At 38.4% G+C, this 15,973-nt stretch overlaps 1 pseudogene; it reads right to left on the minus strand.

The window, feature by feature from the left end:
• Positions 1–11,628, minus strand: part of LOC140516444 (protein regulator of cytokinesis 1-like) — a 41,171-nt pseudogene extending 29,543 nt beyond the window's left edge.
• Positions 11,629–15,973: the final 4,345 nt, after the last annotated feature.

Consider the following 15,973-nt stretch of genomic DNA (forward strand, 5'->3'; position numbering starts at 1 on the left):
CTGGGTCATCTCCAGTCATCCTGATGAATATCTGGTCACTGGATTCAGATGGCTCTGGAGGACAAGTGAGGCTGGTGACCTGCACAGCCCTCCCTCCCTCAAAACAAAGTCATGTGCAAGTGACATCATCATTACTCTGCTGGCACGGTCTTCTTCAGCAACGAAGGACAAACACAACAACAACAATCTGAGTCAGCCTTTTCCACAATTATACCACTTCTAACACTTAAGAAAACAAGAAAAAACAGGGATCCAAGTCAAGGATATTAATTAATTGCCTCTAGGTCAGGCAATAGTAATCAGGATCTGGTGCTAACTTCCAGGTGAAACTCACGTATGTACCCTGACATTACTTAACTCCTCCTAGTGAGAAGGGCAGGGAGCATTTCAAGTACATGATCAGACTTCCTTATCCCTTTGTGTTATTTAATCTGTACTTTTCATTATTCTAGCTCCACCTCATTTTAGTTTTATGTTTGGATTCTAATTTGTAGAGGGAACATTACAAAGAGTTGGGTCTGAAGTCAGGAAGCCTCAAGTTCAACCTCAGACACTAGCTTTGTGGACCTGGGCAAGTCACTAAAACTTCTGCGTGCCTCAGTTTCCTCAACTGTAAAATGTGTATAATAATGGCACTCACCTCCTAAGCTTCTTGTGAGGATCAAATATTTTATATATTTGATATATACATACATCATATGATATATATATTATGATATATAATATATATTGTATATTATATATACATATATATATATATATATATACTATATAGCACTTAGCACAGTGCCTGAAACATAGCAGGCCCTTAATAAATGCTTATTTCCTTCCTTCCTAGTGGACAGAGTGATGGAATTAAAAAGTCAAGAAGACCTGAGTTCAAATCCTATCTCAAACACTCAATAACTATGTAATCTCTGCAAGTTGCTTGTTATGTTCTCGGAACAATATAGAACAGACTATCTGTCAATACAAGGAGTTTCCTCATTGGTTGCTCCCTACACCAATGAAATCACACGACTAGACCCCATCCCCCCAAAATTTAACTTCTTGTCTCCTGGTACTGGTCTTTGTTGTGTTCTTCAACCAATTGATACCTGATCTGGGCTGCTTTGGAACTGGATACAGCAAAGCCTCAGGTTCTCAACTTGAGATTTTGTATACTGGTGGTACCTAGTTTAATCTAATTTATTTGTATTATCATAGGATCTGTATTATTTATGCTTGTATTACCATAGTATATCCATATCATATATATTATAGCATCTTCATAGTATAATAATGTAATTGTTTTAGTTCTCTGGCAATCCTGCATCACTCCCAATTGGAGGTTTTCAGCATATCATGAACCATAAAAAAACTGTGAAGCAGACTTTTTTCTAGTGTCCTGTCATATCAAAGGGAAGCGTCACCCTTCACCAGCCAAAGAATCATCTTCCCCAAGGAGCTCTGACTCTGTCTTTCACCTCAATAGTCATTCACTCAGTTGCAATCCTAGAGGGATACAAAGGGCCCTTCCCTAGCTTCTAATCAAATTGGAAAGATAAGACATGTTAAAAAAATACTCATTTATCATGTTTTGTCTTAGTTGCTAACTAAGTTCAAACCAAATGCTATAGGAACAAAAAAGAGAGATGGGGAGCAAAAATCAGGAAAAGCTTTCTAGCAGAGGACATTGAATGACAAGGAGAGAAAGTAGACAGATATGAGGACATTATAGATGGAAAAGGAGCCTGAGCAAAGAAACAGAGTGGGGAAAAGAATACAAAATATGAAAAGGCAAGTAACTTTGATTGAAATATAGGGTGCGTGAAGTGGAATGGTAAGATACAAGATTGGAAAGGGGCATATCAGCTGAAAGCTTTGAACACCACACTAAAGAACTCAGACTTTAGGTAAAAGGTTGAAAAAGTTTTTTTTAAGCAGGGGAGTAACATGTTTAGAGCTGTGTGTGTGTGTGTGTGTGTGTGTGTGTGTGTGTGTGTGTGTGTGTTCGTCCTTCGTTGCCAAAAAAGACCATGCCATCAGAGAGATAATGACATGACTTGCACTTGACTTTGTTTTGAGTGAGTGAGGGCTGTGCAGGTCGTCACCAGCCTCACTTCTCCTCCAGAGCCATCTGAATCCAGTGACCAGATATTCATCAGGATGACTGGAGATGACCCAGGATGAGGCAACTGAGGTTACGTGACGTGGTCACACAGCTAATAAGTGTCAAGTGTCTGAGGTGAGACTTGAACTCAGGTCCTCCTGACTCCTGCACTGGTGCTTTATCCACTGCACCACCTAGCTGCCCCTTTGTTTAGAGCTATGCTTTGGGAAGAGGACTAAAAATGGTGTGTAGTATTGAATAGAAAAGGGAAGCATTGGAAACTAAGAGAAATACAACAAGTCCAGACCCTGAACCAGCATGATGGAAGTAGGAAGGAAAGGAAAAGGATGGGAGATATGGTAGAGTGCTTTGTTATATGATTATATGTGAGGCACAAGAGAATAAACAAAGGCAGCCAAGGTTTGGACATTGAGCAGGAGAGAGGTGATAGTGGCCTTGTTACCAGATTAAAAAGGAATAAGTTTAGGAGGGAAAACTTCAGTTCTTCACATACTGAATTTCAAGTAATGGCTATGTCTTGCAAGCAGATGGAAAAGTGGACCTGAAGTTCAGAAAGTCAGGTAGAGTTACAGTTTTAGATTCAGGGATGGCCTAGTCTTGATCCTCAGCATCACTGATAACTAAATTGATAACTAAATCTTTAGATACTGTATTTAGTATAAGGGGTATCTAGGTGGTACAGTGGATAGAGCACAGGCCCTGGAGTCAGGAGGACCTGAGCTAAAATCCAACCTTAGATGCTTGACGCTTACTAGCTGTGTGACCCTGGGCAAGTCACTTAACCCTGACTGCTTTGCCAAAAAAAAAAAAAAAACTTACCAGAAATGGTTCCAGTTTTAGCTCTTTGATCAGAGTGTCCTGCTCTTTTCGATAATAATCAATTCTTCTTAGGTGCCTTTCCTTCATGCTTTTTTCCTCTGCAACCATCACATCCAGCAGTCTCTATAGCAAAAGAGAATCAGTCAATAGAACAGTAAAAAATGATCAGTGGTTTGAGGGAAATAAGGGGGAGAAAATAACTCCATAGTATTTCAAGAAGAGACGATCCTTAACCACAGACAAAGTCTATGATGTCAATGCTAACAACTTCACAAAAGTCAAAATGGCAGTATACATCCGGTGTCAGCAGATGTGAAGTCAAAGCCCTGAGGCCACAAAGAAGATCACAGTTGCACTCACTTGGACACGCTTAAGCCGTTGATCCTCTGGAACCCCGACTGAATCCCAGATTTCTTGAAGTTGGCCGAAAGCTTTATGGAAACAGGTTGTTGAGTCCTCTATCAATACTTCACTAAATAGAAAAAAGATTAAAATAAATGAACCTGTCAGATCAACCAGTGTTGTCAAGACTGGAGGCAATATTTATAACGCCAAAAAAATAAAAAGCATCACATCAACTCATGGAAATCAAGTCATTCTGATCACAGGAGTAATTTACTTCTCCACCTACAATCCAGCCTCCAAGATGTTCTTATGGTAATAATGACTCGATAAAAGAAGAAAAGGAAATGTCCATACTACACAGTCCCCTTTATCCAAAATGATAGCTGCCCTTGAGGGGGTCTTTAAACTTTTCAAAGCACTTAATATGCAAATTTCTCATCAGATCCTCACAATGACCCTATGAAGTGGCATGGCAGACATTATTTTCCTCTTTTTATAGATGAGGTAACTGAGGCTTGGAGAAGGTATATGACTTGCCCACCAAGTCATAGTCCTAAATAGATTAAGTGGTCAAAGGATGTAAACTAACAGTTCTCAAAAGAAGCACAAATACTAACAGCCATTTGAAAGATTGTTCCACGTCATTAAAAAGAGACATATACATCAAGAAAACTCTGAGGTTTCACTTTATACCCAGCAAAGTGGCAAAGATGACAAAAGCTGGAAATACAAAACGAAAGGCACTTTAATACACTGTTGCTGTCTTTGTTGCTATTGGAGCTCTGATTTCGCCCAACAGTTTTGGAAAGCAATTTGGAATTGTTATTTCAAAAAAGCAAACAATACGTACAATGACAGTAATGGGAGCCCAAAAAAACACAAAAAGAATGTTGTATAACTTTAATGACAGCTTGGCCCCAGAAGAGACTTCATCTTTTTTGTTTTTTGTTTTCTTTTGCAAAAGTATTAGATGACTATTAAGGAAAAGTGCACCTACTATCAGATACTATTGCTATATTAACTGATTTTCTTGAGCTGATTTTCCTTTTTAAAAAAATCAATTCTTTGTTATAGGTTCCTCCAGGTAATCTCCCTGTGCCATCCTTCTCCACCCCTTCCACCCAACAGTAAATCAGAATAGTTTCTGAAGTACTCTATAATCTTTTCTATGGATTCTCATTTGTGTTATAATCAGCTTTTGTATAGTTATCTAACAATCTGGATGTTATTAGGAAGATCATAAAACTATCTGTACCCTGCAACCTAGGGATACCATTAATGGACGTCTACCCCAACGAGAGGGAAATGTTCTGTCTGTCTATCTATACTGATGCTACAAATATTTTATGTGTGTATGTATATAAACATTGATAGCAGCATTTTTTTATGATGGGAAAAAAAACTGGAAACAAAGTGGATACCCAGCAGTTGGGGAATGATTACACAAATTGCAGTATGTGAATGGAATGAAATATTATTATGCCATAAGAAATGTCAGAAGAATACAGAGAGACTAAAGAATGTTAAAGAAGACAACCACACTCATGTGCATGGCACATACCTTAGCCTACCACTTAACACATTCCCACATTTAATTTTATCCTACAAAATTCTAAATAAATACAGGTATATGACTAGATTTTTTCTAATTAATAAACTGCAAGCCCTTTCTCACTAATCAGGTAACTCAAATCACTAGTTCATTAAACTAGAGCAATTTCTTTTCCCGAGAGTAGTCATTCATACCTCTCTCTATATTAAGCGTCTTAATCTCCATCACTTAACATAGTAAATATTAAAATTACTGAACATATAACTTATTACAAACTAAATCACTAATAAAACAAAGACTTAGTATTTATAATATTTTCATTGTCACAGCTATAGTCTCCTCAAATCATCACTATTATAGCAAATCACTTCTAAAAACATAATTTCACCCTTCAGTTCACTCCAGATACTGAAAGTCTCTCAAAGATCTTGTTCATATTTCTCCTCAAGATTAGAGTTAAACTCAGTCTCTCTTGAAAATAAACTATGTTAATCTTTTTTTTTTCAATTCTCTTTTAGGCCTAACAGGAAATATTATTTGTAGACTGCACCATCAGCAGCCAATTTCTCAGTCTCTTCAAAGAATTCTACTTATCCTTCTTTATAATCTAACAGTTGAGATGGTTCTGAAGAAAGTTTCTCATGTTCTTTCTCTCTGTCTTCTCCAGTTTCTATCATAAATCAATGAGGAAACATATTTTCTCACTAACTCAATCAGTAAAAACCTCTGAATGACACAACTGTAATTTTCCAACTTTCAACACAAATTTGCCTTCTCTCACCTGTTATTATTCCATTTGGCCCTTAAAGATACAGTATCGATTTATACCCTTCATGGAAGACCTTGGTGAAACAGGTGTTATACTTGTATGAAGTGATAGAAAGCAAAATAAGCAGAACTAAAAGAATAACCCCCACTAAAACTACAAAAGTGTAAAGGAAAAAAAAACACCAAAAGACTTAAGAACTCTGACTAATATGGTGTCCATTTCTGACCCCAGATGATCAATCATAAAATATGCCTCCCCTTCTCAGCAGAAAAGTTATAGACTATAAGTACAGAAAGAACATGTTGCCAGACAGCAAATGTATTGGCTTATTTTGCTTAACTGTACTTCTTTATTACAATAAAGGTCTCTGCTGGGTGAGGGTGCAAGATTTCCTAGGATAGTGACAGAATGTAAGGGGGGTAGGGAAACTTCAAAACCCAAAGAAACTAAGAAATGTGGTGATAGTTATACTGTGTGATTTGAAAAAAAAATACATATGTCCTAAATTTTAAAAATATGTATGCTAAAAGGCAGAGGTAGAATTTTGTTCTCTCCTGAGGGTCTTCTTGTTTGGGAAAAAAAACAATGTCATTAATTTCCCCCCTTTGGCTTAGAGAAGAGCTCAGAAAACACTTGTACTTTTCCCCACTTCCCCCTGCACTCCCTCCCCCCAGGCTCTCTCACTTTTTCTGAGGGCTGAGAAATCCAGAAATTGCCTCTCTTTTTCTCTCTAACCAGGGGCTCTAATGCACCTCAGCAAGAAGAGTCCCACCAAACTTTGGAAAGGTACCCTATCTTATCTTCCGTGAAGGTACTTTCACTATAAGTAGCAGGCTCAATTTCTGTCCTGCTCAGGTGTATTTTTTTTGCACTCATAAATTTCAGACCTATTCATATCCTTTCTGCGCATGTGTCTTCTTTGCCTGACTAGGTAATGCATGTTTTATTAGGAACTGTTAAAGCCAAGTTGCTAAAGGAAGGTAGTTAATTGACTGAGCTAATTATTTTGGTGAAAAATGACATGCATGCTTGTTTGTGAGTAAAAATATCCCCAATATGATCAATGCATATTTTAATTATGTATACTTAATGTATTTGCACATTTGCATTCTAAAGAAAGATTTCTGAGAATATGAGTCACTAGGTACAATCTGCCAATATACACAATTTTCAAAGTTAAAAAAATCCCAAATTCAAGAGACCTTTAGGCATGTGCATAAAGAAGCATGTAACTGGAAGAGTATCATAAATGACAACTTATCCAGAGCTCAGTATCCTCATCCAAAAAAATGAGGTCACCATGAGGTGGCTCTGAAGGTTCTTTCTAGCACCATCACTCTGATTTCAAGCAAGTTGGGCACCCAACTTTGACCCAAAAAAAGGCCTTCATACAGTTTGTAAAATGACAAGAATTGATCTATGGACCCTTCTGAAAGTCACTGGAATAGGGTAGGGTAGGAAAGATAACAAATAGCATGCTATATCAGATTTGACAGTCTTTAGCACAGAAGTGCTATGTTACTACTGTCTCTGGAAGTTTACTAGCAAAGCTACTCGAGTTTTCATTTCTCATTTTTGTTCTTATATACTCAGTAAAGTTTGCATGAATTTTTATTCCTATATAATGTCATAGATGATCTCTACTTGAAATCAAGGTCATCTAAGCTGAATCCCTCAACTATCCTCCTCAGAACTCATCAGTATCTTTGTACATTCTCTCTTATCTTAGAAAAGTGGCTTCCCCTTCCACCTATACCTTTGATAGTTTCTTCATTCACCTCCCCTAATACCCTCTTCAATTTATGACAATTTTTCTTGCATCTTTAGTCTCTCCCAGTTATAAACATTCTCATGTCTCCTTGGCATTAAAAAAAAAAACTCCTTTGACACTAATTCAAAGTCCAATGACTTCTGGAGAAGGACTGAGATAATTCACCTCTTTCCTTTGGAGACCATGGGTATAGGAATATTGTATACACTACTATCAGACTTGGTTGGTTTAGCTGAACATTTTTTTTCTTTTTTATTCTCTGTTACAATGTATATCTTGGCTGGCTGAGGGCTGAGATGAGGAGAGGACGTTTTGGAAACAACAAAAATGAACTCTTTTTAAAAAAATCCAGTGGCCTTGTCTCAGGACCGCATCCTTCTGACTCTAATGTGTGGCATTACTGACAGCTCCAATCTTCTTAATATTTTCTTCTACTTTCTGTTACCTGCCACTAAATTATCCCAACTCTTCATTCCTCGTGCTCTTATCCCCCTTAACATTGTAGACATTGATCAAGTCTACGTGCATAGCCTCTTCTATTTTTTGATATAATCCACTCTCACTATAATTTCTCACTAAGACCTTATCCCCAAACTCCAGATCCACATTTCTTCAAAGTATTACAACATTTTAATTGGAAGGAACTTCCTTCTATCTGAAGAATTAATTCCACCTGCAAGATTCTCAGCAAACAGCTATCCAGGGGAGAGATAGTAAGCACCTAAATTTGGTATGTCTTACCTGCATATCCCACAAGCATTTCAAAAATCCATGCATCTAAAATCTAACTAATCATCTTACTCCAAAATCTGGTTCTTTTTCCTGACTTCCCCACTCTCAGTCACCTAAGACAGAAAGACCATATGATTGCCTGCCATAGCACAAAATACAGGATGTCTCAAGTCTAAGTGCAGTTTTAAGTTAAACTGCCCTACTTAAATGTGAATTTCCATTCATTTCCTTATTCCCTACATTTAAGCAATCAAACACCATAAGCTGTTAATTTAAACTCTAAAATATTTCCTGAGTCTGTGCTTTCCTTTTCATTCTGACAGTTAAGACCATCTTACATGAACTATCATAACAGCTTCTTAAATCTCCCTACCCTCATTTGTCTTACACACTGCTACTAGATTAACTGCAAGGCATCTGAAAGATAGGGTTGAAATGATGATATGACACCCCCCCCCCAAAAAAAAGACCACTATGCAGAGGTTGGAAGAACATGATCTAGTAAACATATCCTTTTCAGATTATAATGCAATAAAATTACATTCAATAATAGGCAATGGAAGGAGATTAAAAATTAATTGGAAACTAAATGATCTAATCTTAAAAAAAATTGGTCAAAGAACAAATTATAGTACAATCAATAGTTTCATTAAAGAAAATGACAACAATGAGACAACATATCAAAATTTATAGAATGCAGTCAAAGCAGTACTTAAGGGAAAATTCATATCTCTAATTACTTACATCAATAAAATAGAGAAAGAGTAGATCAATGATTCTGGCATGCAACTAAAATAAACTAGAAAAAGAATAAATTGAAAATCTCCAATCAAACACTAAACTGGAAATCCTGAAAATCAAAGGAGAGTTTAATAAAATTGAAAGTAAGGAAGAACAGGATCCAGTGAAACAACTCTGCATGCATATTAAAAACCTCCCTTTCAGTTTCTCTAAAATATTAAGAAATATTTCCAGATTTGCCGTTTTGGGGCAGGTAAAGTCAAGAATAAAAGGTCTGTCTTAAGGCCTACTATTTCCTGTTTTGGGTATGATGCAGTCTATTCATATGTACCATGGATCTCTCCATTTTCCTTATACAGTATTGATAATAATTTTCATTTCTTCAGAAGCTAGTGTACCATGCTCCATAGCTAATAAAAACCCTGGGAGATGACTTGTACATATTAAAAAGATAGGTCTTAGTTTCAGGGATAATTTTGGGCCATTCAAAGAACTTTGAAATTTCTCAAAGGCATTCTTATACTGTTCAACTCTAAGCCCAACTCAGTGTCCATTTGTCATTTTTTTTCAAGATCTATAAACTGATGAACAGTTCTACAATTTGTCCAGTTATCATACTCTGGGCAATCAACATTTTTCATCGATTTCATTTTTCCTGTGTTCATGATTACGCCAAAAATTTTTTGGGTTATGATGGATCTCGATCAGCAGACTGAACACCTGCAATGTTCAGAGGTTTAATGCAACCAGCACGTCATCAGCAAACAGGAGCATCTGGACCTCATCATCTCTAGGAAATCCTCCTTTTTAGATGAAATCCATCTGCAGTTGGATCACCTCCACAACAATGTTGAACACCTGTGGTGAGCACACATCTTCCTGACACTAATGATCCTCTGATCATTAATATAAGGTCATTGCAACTACAGTGCAATAGACAAGGTTTGGGTTGCCACCCTTCATGTTTGTTGAACCCAAGCATCTGAAATTCTTGACTTATATTGAGAATTTCACCTCTCAGAAGAGAAGGCAATAAAGAGAGCCCCTCAAGTTTTAACATGATTGGTAAAGTCGGATTGGAAGGTGGCAAGACAAAATTTGACGTTTGAGAATATCCTCACGTGTCAAAGAAGTCAAGTCTCCACTACCACAAACAGAAGCAGAAATACAATTTCAGACAAATACGCCTATATAAGCAATTAGCCTAGCACACAGTAAGCACTTAACAAATGTTTGTTGACTTAACTCCTGATGACAGGAAGGGAAAAAAAAACGTGGGGGTCTGGGAGCACTACATTAGGTTCCAAAACAAGGAAAGCAACAGATGCATTGTATTTAATCAACAAGAATTTATCAGTTGACTAATATGAGCTAAACACTGGTCAAATCACACCACAGTACTGACTGATCCATCCTAAAAATGTATTGTCTTTCTGGATATGCATGTATTAACTTATCAGTCAAAAAGGGAATGGGGCTCCAATCAATGACATATGAGAGATTAGAAAAAAAAACACAAAAAACTAGAGATATTGGCCTGGATAATATTCATAGACCATTACACTCAAATATCTTAAGGGCTGTCAGAGAGATTAATCCGCTTTACTTAGCCACACAGAGAAGCTACAGAAAAACTGAGTCTAGTTCACAATTAGATTTATACAATGATGGGACGGGCTAATTCAGGAAACAGCAGTGAGCTCTCTGCAAGTAGGGATCTTCAAGGAGAAGTCTAATCATCTCTTTTCAGGAATATGATAAAGGAGTTTTGCTTTAGAATAGACAGAAGTCTCTGGGACCCCTTCCAAGCACAGGCCTCATTCCATTATTTCTCTTCTCCAAAGTCATTCTTAGTACCCCATAGCTAAGTAATCACAGACCATGTGGTTCCAGCGTACGACCTTCTTCACAAACCACATTCAGTTAACGAACACTTATGAAGCACCACCTTTGTGCCAAGCACTGTGCTAAACTCTAGGGACAGAAAGGGAAGACTACTCTCAAGGAGGTCATTATCTCCCAATTCCCTCACTCTCCCTCCTTCAAAATTCCCCGATTAGAAAACCCTCCTCCTTCATGCCTACTGAAGTCCTGCCTGTTCCCCAAAAGCCAAGGGGTACCCTCTTCCATGAAGCTCTGGCACCCTCGTGCTCACCGGCCCGCCACCGCTCCGCACCTTTCCCCCTCACACAACGTAGAAATCTGTTCCCGAACGCCAAGGATGGAGCAGATGGAACTGAAGAGAAGCAAGTCCCCTTCATTCAACCGACAAGCATTTCCTAAGCGCTTACCAGGAGCCAGGCCCTGTGCTAAAGGCTAGCTTATTTCAGGTTTCTCTCAAAGCCCCTCTCCATCAGAGCTCCTCGCGCCCTCCCCAGGCCCTTGGGCCAAGATGGCGCCATTCCGGGACGCCGCCCCTAAGGCTCCACTTTGGACCTCACCTGCTTTTCCTCATGGCTGCTGTTTAGGGCCCAGGCTCTACTCCAGCGAAGCTAAGCACGTGTCCCCGCCAGTTCCAGTCCAGTTCCGTCTGGTCCTGGATATCTCGCTTCACGCCCGTCTGGTCAATGCCAGCTCCCGACAAAGTTTCCTGAAGCCCCGCTGGCCTAGTCCCTAACGCAGCCTCGATTCCTGGCAAAGCTTCCACGAAAGCCCATCCCCTCCCTGAACGGGCCCTAATTCTCGGCAAAATTCCCTAAAAAGTTTGTCCGGCCCTAACTGACAAAGTTTCCTGAAAACCGACCATGACAGCGCGAGCCTCCAGTCACGACGCTCTCGCTGAAGCCGTTAGGGAAGAGCCACGCTCTGGTTCAAAGTTCAAACCTCCCAGCGGGGCGGAGCCTCCCTGAAACTGGCGCGCCCCGCCCCTTCCGCAGAGGGCGTGGCGAGAGGCTTCGGGAATTTGGGGGCGGGCTCTAAGGGGAAAGACCAAATCGAGAAAAATCACTCAGAGGAAGCGTCACTCAGAGGAAGCGTCACCCAAAGAACGCTGAGAATCTACGTGAAAGGAAAGCGGTTGTCCAGCTGAAGAAGTAACCCACCCCAAGAAACGCAGGTCTGATGGAAACGGAAGCAAAATTAAGTATTCTTACCAAAGCACTCTTTCCAGAAGTGCTTTACCTGAGAGAGGTCAGGGATGCTACGGATGCGGAACGGGTGAATGAAGGAACGAAGGAATGAGTCTTTTTGAAGGCTTACTGTGTTCCAAGCACTGGGAATTCAACTCAATCTATTAAAAATCACCTAGGTAGAAAGCGGCAGAGTTGGGTTTTCTGGTCAGGGTACCACTTTTTAGGAAGGACGTTGATAAACTGAAAAGATAGGCTAAGATTTCTGTGCCTCAGAGAAATTCATGCTATAGATAAAGAAATTTGAAGACAGATCAGGAAAATAACCACAAGATGGACCTCACACAGCTTCAGGGGCAGTTTAACCATCAGTAAATAAGGAAGATTTATAGAAGTGAATAATCATTTACAATCAAGGTAGTCAGATGCATTTGCACTTATCAAAGGAAATCAAAATAACATTAATGTTTTTTAAAAAGAACAGAATAGAATGGACAGATACTGACCTTTGAGGTCAGAGACAAATCATAGAATGTATTATGGCAAAATACTTCCCTCAAGATCCATATCTTGAGACAGCTAGGTAGCAAGTGGATAGAGCTCTGGGCCTGGAGTCAGGAAGATCTGGGTTCAAATAAGGCCATACTCATTTCAAAGCTATGTGACGTGGCTGTCTCAGTTTCATCTGTAAAATGGGGATAATCATATTACCTATCTCCCAGGGTTGATGTGAGAATTAAATGAGTTCATGCTTATTCAACATTTTGTAATCTTCAAAGTGCTATATAAATATTCACTCCCTCACCACATCATCCCACTTCATACCCCAACTCCCACAACCTCAAACCAAGAGAGAACTGGGAAATGACTCTGAAAGGGTCTTTCATTTCAGATTTTGCAAAAACTCCTGACTTTCGCATGATTCTTTCAATCTTCCTTAATTTTACTGCTTTCTTTCTGAAATTACTTATAATTGATCCTGTATGATATATACAATGTGTGTGTGTATACAGACATACATACATGCATACATACATACATACATACATGTCTTGTTTCTACTTATTTGTGTTTGCAAATTGTCTCCCCCACTAAAATGTGAGTTAGTTCCTTGATAACAAGGACTGGCTCCCCCTCCTTTTCTTTGTTTTGCCAGAGCTTACCACAGTGTCTGGCATATAGCAGATGCTTTTTTTTTGATTATTATTTTTAGCATTCTTTTCTTTTTAATTTCTGAGTTCCATATTCTCTCCCTCCCACCCTTTCCCAACTCACTGACAAAGCAAATAATATATCAAATGTTAAATCATGCTAAACATATTTCCACATTGGCCATATCATAGAAGGAAGGAAGGAAGGAAGGAAGAAAGGAAGGAAGGAAGGAAGGAAGGAAGGAAGGAAGGAAGGAAGGAAGGAAGGAAGGAAGGAAGGAAGGAAAAAAATTATGCCCCATTTAGCAGAGTCTATGCGTTCTCTCTCTGGAAATGGATAGAATTTTTTTTTTATCATAAGTCCTTTGGAATTTATCTTGAGTCCCTTGGATCATCGTATTGAACACATAGCCAAGTCTTTCATAGATGATCATCATTGCAACATTACTGCTACTGTGCACAATGATCTCCCAATTCTTCTCACCTCACTTCGTATCAGTTCATATGGGTTTTGCCATGTTTTTGTTTTTGTTTTTTTTCTGAAACCATCCTCTCATCATTTCTTAGAAAACAATAGAACTCCATCACAATCATATGCCACAACTTGCTCAGCCATTCCCCAATAAATGATCATCTCTTCAATGTTAAATTATTTGCCAACACAAAAAGAATTTACATAGTTTTTGTACATATAGGTCCTTTTCCTTTTTCTTTGATATCTTTGGGATACAGACCTAGAAGTGGTGTTGCTGGATCAAAGGGTATGCACAGTTTCTTGGCCCTTTGGATATAGTTCCAAATTGTTCTCCAAAATGGTTGGATCAGTTCACTATTCCACCAGCAATTCATTAATATACCTATTTTCCTTCAATCCCTCCAGCTCTTGTTGTTTCTGACAGGTGGGAGGTGGTACTTCAAAGGCGTTTTAATTTTCATTTCTCTAATCAATAGTGATTCAGAGCACCTTTTCACATGACTGTAGATAACTTTGATTTCTTCTTCTGAAAACTACCTGTTCATACCCAATTTATCAATTGGAGAGTTTTATAAATCTGACTCAGTTCCCTATATATTTGGGAAATAAAGCCTTTATCGGAGAGATCTGCGCTTAAAAATTTTGACATTACCTCATTGTCTCTGGTATCTTTTAGAAAAAATATAGTTACCCTGCTTATCTCTTTTAATTAGTTCCATTTTTGCTTTGTCTGAGATCATGATTGCTACTCCTGCCTCTTAAAGTTACTTCAGCTGAAGTATAATAAATTCTGCTCAAGCCCTTTATTTTTTTTTTTTTAGGAAACCAGTTTTTACTTTATTATAAGGGTGTACCTAGTGAATAAGTCAGAATATTCATGTTTGGTTATGTAGAATACTCCACTTCTGGTATCAGTATATTTAGAAATTAAATGAATAACAGGAAGTTGCTTGGTGAACATGGAGTCAGAGAGGATAATGACTGATTATTAATAGATATTTGTCCAGCCCATGATTACTATTGATTCATCCTTCCCTTCCCCCAAGATTCATCTTTCTGATAATCTATACTTGTATATTTCCAAACTGGATATCCCTCACTTTTGTATGGCACTAAGTATACACTGAAAAATTCTTCTCACTTTCAATTCTCTGATTTTTTTTTTTTGAGAAGTGAATTTATTTCATATAAGAAAATACTGACTTGGCAAACAAGTCAATGAGGAAAAGAATCTAATAATCATTATACTATCTCAAGCCACAATCAAAAAAGAACCTGGATAACATATTTCAGCATCACCCAAAATTTGGCAGCTATGTCTATACCACTACATCTCCAAAAGGACAACTTAGAATAGGCTATTTGAAAAGATATAGGTTTTTTTAAAATTTATTTCTTTAACTTTTAACATTTATTTTAACAAAATTTTGGGTTCCAAATTTTCTCCCCTTTTGTCCCCTCCCCCCCCAAAAACCGAGCATTCTGATTGCCCCTAACACCAATCTGCTCTCTCTTCTATCATCCCTCTCTGCCCTTGTCTCCATCTTCTCTTTTGTCCTGTAGGGCCAGATAACTTTCTATACCCCTTTACCCGTATTTCTTATTTCCTAGTGGCAAGAACATTACTCGACAGTTGTTCCTAACACTTTGAGTTCCAACTTCTTAACCTCCCACCCTCCCCAACCCTTCCCTTTGGAAGGCAAGCAATTGAATATAGGCCAAATCTGTGTAGTTTTGCAAATGACTTCCATAATAGTTGTGTTCTGTAAGACTAACTATATTTCCCTCCATCCTATCCTGTCCCCCATTGCTTCTATTCTTTCTTTTGATCCTGTCCCTCCCCAAGAGTGTTGACTTCTAATTGCTCCCTCCTCCCCATGTCCTCCCTTCCATCATCCCCCCCACCCTGCTTATCCCCTTATCCCCCACTTTCCTGTATTGTAAGATAGGTTTTCATACCAAAATGAGTGTGCATTTTATTCTTTCCTTTAGTGGAATGTGATGAGAGTAGACTTCATGTTTTTCTCTCACCTCCCCTCTTTATCCTTCCACTAATAAGTCTTTTGCTTGCTTCTTTTATGAGAGATAATTTGCCCCATTCCATTTCTCCCTTTCTCCTTCCAATATATTTCTCTCTCACTGCTTGATTTCATTTTTTTAAGATATGATCCCATCCTCTTCAATTCACTCTGTGCACTCTGTCTCTATGTGTGTGTGTGTGTGTGTGTGCGTGTGTGCGTGTGTAATCCCACCCAGTACCCAGATACTGAAAAGTTTCAAGAGTTACAAATATTGTCTTTCCATGTAGGAATGTAAACAGTTCAACTTTAGTAAGTCCTTTATGACTTCTCTTTGCTGTTCACCTTTTCATGCTTCTCTTCATTCTTGTGTTTGAAAGTCAAATTTTCTTTTCAGCTCTGGTCTTTTCATCAAGAAT

Source organism: Notamacropus eugenii, chromosome X (assembly GCF_028372415.1).
Source record: "Notamacropus eugenii isolate mMacEug1 chromosome X, mMacEug1.pri_v2, whole genome shotgun sequence".
NCBI classification, from domain to species: domain Eukaryota; kingdom Metazoa; phylum Chordata; class Mammalia; order Diprotodontia; family Macropodidae; genus Notamacropus; species Notamacropus eugenii.